This window comes from Triturus cristatus, chromosome 8 (assembly GCF_964204655.1).
Source record: "Triturus cristatus chromosome 8, aTriCri1.1, whole genome shotgun sequence".
NCBI lineage: Eukaryota > Metazoa > Chordata > Amphibia > Caudata > Salamandridae > Triturus > Triturus cristatus.
The window spans coordinates 1,565,407,725-1,565,414,879 of record NC_140591.1 but is presented as its reverse complement, the minus strand read 5'-3'; the positions used below and the strand labels follow the sequence as shown (position 1 = coordinate 1,565,414,879).

The 7,155-nt window shown below is 38.5% G+C and overlaps 1 pseudogene; it reads left to right on the top strand.

The window, feature by feature from the left end:
* LOC146806168 (olfactory receptor 51A4-like) overlaps positions 1–4,112 on the top strand; it is a 37,059-nt pseudogene extending 32,947 nt beyond the window's left edge.
* Positions 4,113–7,155: the final 3,043 nt, after the last annotated feature.

Sequence of the window (7,155 nt, the reverse complement as noted above, 5' to 3'; positions counted from 1 at the left end):
TTCCTTCTTGCCTTCCTTCCTCCTTGTTCCTTCTTTCTTTCTTCCTTTTCTCTTCCTTCCTTCTTTCGTCCTTTGTTTCTTTGTTTCTTTGCTTCTTTCTTTCTTTCTTTCTTTCTTTCTTTCTTTCTTTCTTTCTTTCTTCCTTTATTACTTTGTTTCTTTGTTTCTTTCTTTTCGCTGATTTTAGCAAATAACTTTTGATGTTACCAATATTATGGGTTTCAGCCTGACTTCATCCATTAGTCTGTGGTTGGTGTCATTCAAATTTTTCCTCCACCCATTCCAGCATGCATTAACGGGCAATGCGTCAACCCACTTCAGCCATTGGCTGACTTCATTACCAGTTACAGCATGCAGCCATTTCACAAGGAACTCATCCACAAACAAATTAGCTCCCTTCAGTGACAGGGAGTACTATGGTAATGTGTGCTTTTCTGAGACCAAAAACCATTTTTGCCTGTAGCAAACACATTTATTTTGATTGATGAGTGCCTGGCATATTCCCCAAAAATCAAGTTTTTTCAAAACCCTTTATAAAACAAAACAATATTTTCCAGAGGGCTTTCAGCCAATGCCAGATATGCTTGTTACTAGTCTTATATATGTATAATGTATATACAAAAATGTGGAGTTATAGTAAACTTATACTTACCAATCAATACTTACCTTGAGACATTTTAGATACCATTATTAATGTCACAATATTTTGCGGCGCAATATTTCATACTTTTTCTGTTCTTATACTGCTTTGCCCCTAATTGTCACCAAAGCCTCACCTCACTGACAATGCAACGTATGTTTTAAATGTACCTATCAATTAATTGTATTTCTATTACAGCATTATGGTATCCGTCAACAGCAGCATTTTCTATCATTCAACGTTCGTCTTATCTGGTCTGGAGGAAATTGATCCCACTGAGATCTGGATTTCTATTCTAATCTGTTCCCTGTATGTAATGACACTTGGAAATATTTCTATTCTGTACATCATCAAAACAGAGCAAAGCCTCCATGCTCCCATGTACTATTTCCTTTCTGTGCTTGCAGTTACTGATCTGGCCTTGTCCATGACCACCCTGCCTACTATGTTTAGTGTTTTCCTCCTCAGATCTAAAGAGATCCATATTGACAATTGCCTGTGCCAGGTCTACTTTCTGAACATGTTTTCTGTTGTGGAATCAGGGGTACTCTTGGCAATGTCCATTGACCGCTTCATTGCAATCTGGAATCCTTTGAGATACACCTCCATCCTATCAAGATCAATGGCAGTAGGAATAGGACTGTCAATAGCTCTCAGGGCCATAGTGCTAATCCTACCAGAACCACTTCTTGACAGGTGGCTGCTATTCTGCCGCAACAATATCCTCACTCACCCATGGTGTCTACATCAAGACATCATCAAGCTTGCATGTGCAGATGTCAAAGTACACAGCTCCTATGGATTATTTGTTGTTTCCACCATGATGTCTGATGCAGTCCTGGTCGTGCTATCATATATGATGATTCTTAGGGTGGTGCTGAGGATTGCATCAGAAAGTGAACGCAGCACGACCCTGAGCACCTGCATGTCCCACATTGTGGCTGTCTTCCTATTCTATGTTGTATACAACAAAGACCTGTTCACACTATGAACCGATATTTCATACATCCGTATTGATGGCCATAAACGTTAGACCCTCATTTATAGCTTGCGATTCTGTCGTCTGAGCTATTCTACGGTGTGGTTCATTAAAAGGAAGAAAAAGACAATATGCCTACGAGGTATGTCAAAATGACTATCTATGTATAATAACCTTATGTCTCCCGCACCCAAAATATGGTGAAAAAGGAGTGAAAAGGAGTGTTGGTGCCTCACGGTAGCGCCACCAAAGAGGGTTAAGCAGGATGGTACTCGCCTGCTACCTCAATTTCTCATCATCAGCTACCAACACTCCAACAGCAAGAAATTGTGCATGATGCTGGTGATAAACTAAATAGGTGCTAGGGTGTGTGTTTAAGAAAGATAAGAAAGGAGAAGCTGTGCTAGAATGTGTGCACCGTCTCAGAAAACCCCTAAGTGATATATATTAATATCAGTAAAAGAGCTAGATCACACTGGCTTGCGTACTTTATTCTAAGCTGCGTGATAGCTCGTATGCTAAAATGCCGACATGTTTCGTTACCATTGGACAACACTCACGGTAACTTCTTCAGGGCGTGGGGTCTGTTCATTTATCCCTGCACCTCTATTTGTCGTTTAAAAACAATTCTGTGGGAGACAAAAGAGAATATACACACACACAACAACATGACTGGGTTGGTAACCTGTTAAAAATAGGGCAATTGTCCTATATATAGTCTTGAGGAACCCCCCATATGGCATATATTTACCAGGATGTAGCCCAACCTGGGCATACCTTTACCCTTGGGACCTTGCGGCTCTGTGTGCGCGTTCAAGGCACCACTTGTTCCACTCCAAACGTGAGTCTGTAATGTATAATACATAATGAGAAATGTAAGCTAGCTCCCGTTTTTATATCACATTCGTGGGTAATACGGGTGTGTCCCCCTCCCGTCTCAGGTGATGCCTCCTCATCTCGGAAAATCATTATTAATCGGTGCCTCACTTTTAGCATCCCCCTTGAAAATTGTTCCCCTCCAAACGGACAACCTTCTCCACACTATCTCGTTATATTCCAAACTCAGTGTATTCAAATCAGGCTAACAGGCTAACGAGTGGAGATTTGAATACACTGAGTTTGGAATATAACGAGATAGTGTGGAGAAGGTTGTCCGTTTGGAGGGGAACAATTTTCAAGGGGGATGCTAAAAGTGAGGCACCGATTAATAATGATTTTCCGAGATGAGGAGGCATCACCTGAGACGGGAGGGGGACACACCCGTATTACCCACGAATGTGATATAAAAACGGGAGCTAGCTTACATTTCTCATTATGTATTATACATTACAGACTCACGTTTGGAGTGGAACAAGTGGTGCCTTGAACGCGCACACAGAGCCGCAAGGTCCCAAGGGTAAAGGTATGCCCAGGTTGGGCTACATCCTGGTAAATATATGCCATATGGGGGGTTCCTCAAGACTATATATAGGACAATTGCCCTATTTTTAACAGGTTACCAACCCAGTCATGTTGTTGTGTGTGTGTATATTCTCTTTTGTCTCCCACAGAATTGTTTTTAAACGACAAATAGAGGTGCAGGGATAAATGAACAGACCCCACGCCCTGAAGAAGTTACCGTGAGTGTTGTCCAATGGTAACGAAACATGTCGGCATTTTAGCATACGAGCTATCACGCAGCTTAGAATAAAGTACGCAAGCCAGTGTGATCTAGCTCTTTTACTGATATTAATATATATCACTTAGGGGTTTTCTGAGACGGTGCACACATTCTAGCACAGCTTCTCCTTTCTTATCTTTCTTAAACACACACCCTAGCACCTATTTAGTTTATCACCAGCATCATGCACAATTTCTTGCTGTTGGAGTGTTGGTAGCTGATGATGAGAAATTGAGGTAGCAGGCGAGTACCATCCTGCTTAACCCTCTTTGGTGGCGCTACCGTGAGGCACCAACACTCCTTTTCACTCCTTTTTCACCATATTTTGGGTGCGGGAGACATAAGGTTATTATACATAGATAGTCATTTTGACATACCTCGTAGGCATATTGTCTTTTTCTTCCTTTTAATGAACCACACCGTAGAATAGCTCAGACGACAGAATCGCAAGCTATAAATGAGGGTCTAACGTTTATGGCCATCAATACGGATGTATGAAATATCGGTTCATAGTGTGAACAGGTCTTTGTTGTATACAATGTATTGAGTGGGGGGTGACCTGTTCTCTGCCCCTTTAGCTCCTTTCTGTAGACTGGTTCCTATTCTATGTGCCAAGAATCTTCCTGTCTGTGCTTCACAGGTTTTCCAGCCTGGTCCCACCTCTTATGAATAAGGTCTTGGGTTTTCTCTTATTCCTTCTGCCTCCGTTGATAAACCCCATCATCTACTGCATTAAAAACAAGCAGATCCGCACAAGGTATGTACAATACTTCAGGAAACTGAAGGCTTTGTGGATGGTTTAGTTCAAACTTCCCAGAATGTTCCCTGGATAGACTCATACTGTGGCAGTCACTTTTCTCCTAATGGAGCTGTAATGCAAGCAACAGTGACTTTGTTATTTTATCGAGATTGCCTCTTACTGTTGGATTTCACAGAAGGTAGATCACCTACGGCACCTGGCGCCATAACCATTTTTTTCATAAGTGAATCACTGTGAATATTTCAACAATGCTAACATACAAATGTCAAGTTTGGTTTTCTATCAGCAATACATTTATGGATTCAATGAAGGGACCTTTCTGGTGTGAGACAGAGATTTCCAAGACAAGTCACCAGACTGAAATAAAACCTGCTATCCTATTGGGAAAGGGCACGTCAGGTAATTTTACCTTAGTAGTACATGAAAACCAAAAGTGGTCGGTCAAAGAACACATTCATTTGAAAGAAGGCCTCTATCCTGAAAATATCATTTTTTACATATGTGGTTAAATATACTTAGAACATATAAATAGTTTCACAATTTGTTACTATTTGCATTTCATTTAAAAAAACTTTAGACTGACTGAAACATACTATCTATTAAGATTACTCCAAACAAGACTGGATTTTTGTATTTGCCACACTCCATTAGATCTAAAAAAAGCATGTATCGAGAATTGGCAATACTAGGTTGTAGAGATGGCTGTAACTCCTAAAGAAAGGCATGTTTTCACTGTTGTGGTAATATTTTAAATTGTTGGTTCATATAATGTTTTTTGCAAATGGTCCAAATTGGAAACACTAGGAATGATACAAGATTACGGTAAAATAATGTGAATAATGTAATGTCCTACAATTGTTATGATCTCTGGTTAGCAGACTGATCATAGCGTAACTCAACCCTCTTTTTACATTTTAAGAGTAAAGCTTATTAAGTATGAAAAAGGGAAATAACAAACAGTAGATTCACAATATATCATAATAACAATGTACTGAAAATATTTGAATAATTGTGATATAGTACAGGAAAATATTTGCAATTATTGGTAGAAAACAGAATATGGGAGAAGGGAGAAAGAAGATAGAAAGAGCAAAAGTAGTAGTACTTCTTGTGTAATTAAATTAACATAATTTTAAACAGCAGTGGAAATTATAGATTACATATTGTCAGGGAAATGAAAAAACAAAAACAAAATACTATTGGAATGGAAGCTCTAATAAGAAAAATAATATATGAAAAGAGTTTTAAATACTTCATCAATTAAGGGTTGATGTATAAAAGTTTTTAAAACTGAAGAATCTAGAAAAATGGTTAATGGAGAGCCTTTAACACACACCATACCACCATGCTAGAAAGAAAATATGTAGAGAAGTCTTCCAACTTTTAGTAATCTGTTGAAATGCAACGGCAATTAATAAGTCTATTATTTGTATATTAAAAGTACAACAAAGCCAATCATCAGAAAGGCTACCTAAAAATAAATTAATAAAGGAGAATGGAATATGTGTCTGAAAAATAGAGTTAATTTGTTTTCCTACTTGTAACGAAAATTAATAGGCGGTGGAACAATCAAATAAAATATGTTTGATATCAGAACTGATTCAGAACAGGATCAACAAGACCATGTAGTGTCACTATCAAACTTGTGTAAAGAAACGGGAGAAATTAGAAGGCAATTATAAATAAAAAAAGAATGTTTGAGTTGTGTTGGCAGCATGTGATGTCTTGCGAATTGTAAGCCATAGTAAGTTCCACAAGGGAATAGGAAAGGAGGTGTTAAGATCTGCTTCCCATTGTGATTCTAGGGTTGATTTTTGTCCCTCCACAAGGGGAGAGGTAAGGGGTGTATATATACGAGAAGCAGTAGGGGCAGTTAGCAATAATGTTGGTATAGGTGAAATAGGAGAAGGGGAAATTTTTAACAAATAAAGTGACAGGTATGTGGTAGAAATAGAAGAGAACAGTGACTGAAAATTGTACTGATATGAGTGAAGAAAGTGAAAGATGGTTTGAGCCTGCGAAAAAGAGATAGGTAAGTGGTTATGTATCAATTGATGAGTCCATCATAGGCCTTTATCTCTCCAGGCTTTCCAAAAGACAGTTTTATCATTAATTGTAATGAATTTATTACACTAAATCGAGGATGTAATATTCTGCAAGCATTTTTGAGAATAGGAAGAAAAATGGAATAAGCACGTTGAGTAAAGGATAAAAATTCTGCAAAGGAGAAAGATTGAATAAAAGATAACTCAATTTCTGTATCTCATCAAGGAGATGGAATTGTGGTTGAGCCATCTTGAAAATGTATTGACTGTTTTAAAAAGAAAGCATTTTGATAAGACTGAACATGAGTAAAATTAACCCCCCTTGCTGCTTTTTCCTTTGTAATTTGGACAAACATATACAGTGCTTTTTATTATTCCGTAAGAATGCAGTGAGATTAGAATTTTGTTTTTTTTAAACCAAAGGCAGGAAAGTTAATTGGAATTGCTGAAAGATAGAAATGATTAATAGGAACTAACATCATCTTAATAGAATCTTACCTGCCCCACCAGGAGAGAAATAGCGGGTTCCATTGTGAAGTATGGTTAGATAAAGTAGACAGTAAAGCAGTATGGTTGAGTGATATAGGGCCAGATGTAGGAAGCCGAATAGCAAGCACAAACGCTGAAATTCGCAGAATTTGCGATCGCTATTTGACTGCGAGAAATGTAGGTAAGTTTAAACCCACTTGCAAAATAATGAATCGTACAATTGCGATTCCTCATTTTGCGCAAGCATTTAGAAAATCGCAATTTCCAATTCCCTAAATGCTATGCTGGTAGGCATCGCAAATTGCGATTTTGCCTTAAGGAATCGCAAAATACCACCAACTTCAAGTTGGTGGTATTTTGTGATTTCATTTCAGAAAGCATTTTTTGGCTTTTTACAAAGTGCCATGTGACACACATTCATGCCCTTAGGGCATGTATGTGCGCCACATGTGCACACATGCACATTTCAGGGGTGCAACAAGGTGTCCTTTTGGAACCCTTACACCCTTGAAATTGCGCCCGCAAATTGCGAGTGCCTCTTGGTGACTTGCAAATTGCAGGCGCAAATCCAATTCATTCTTA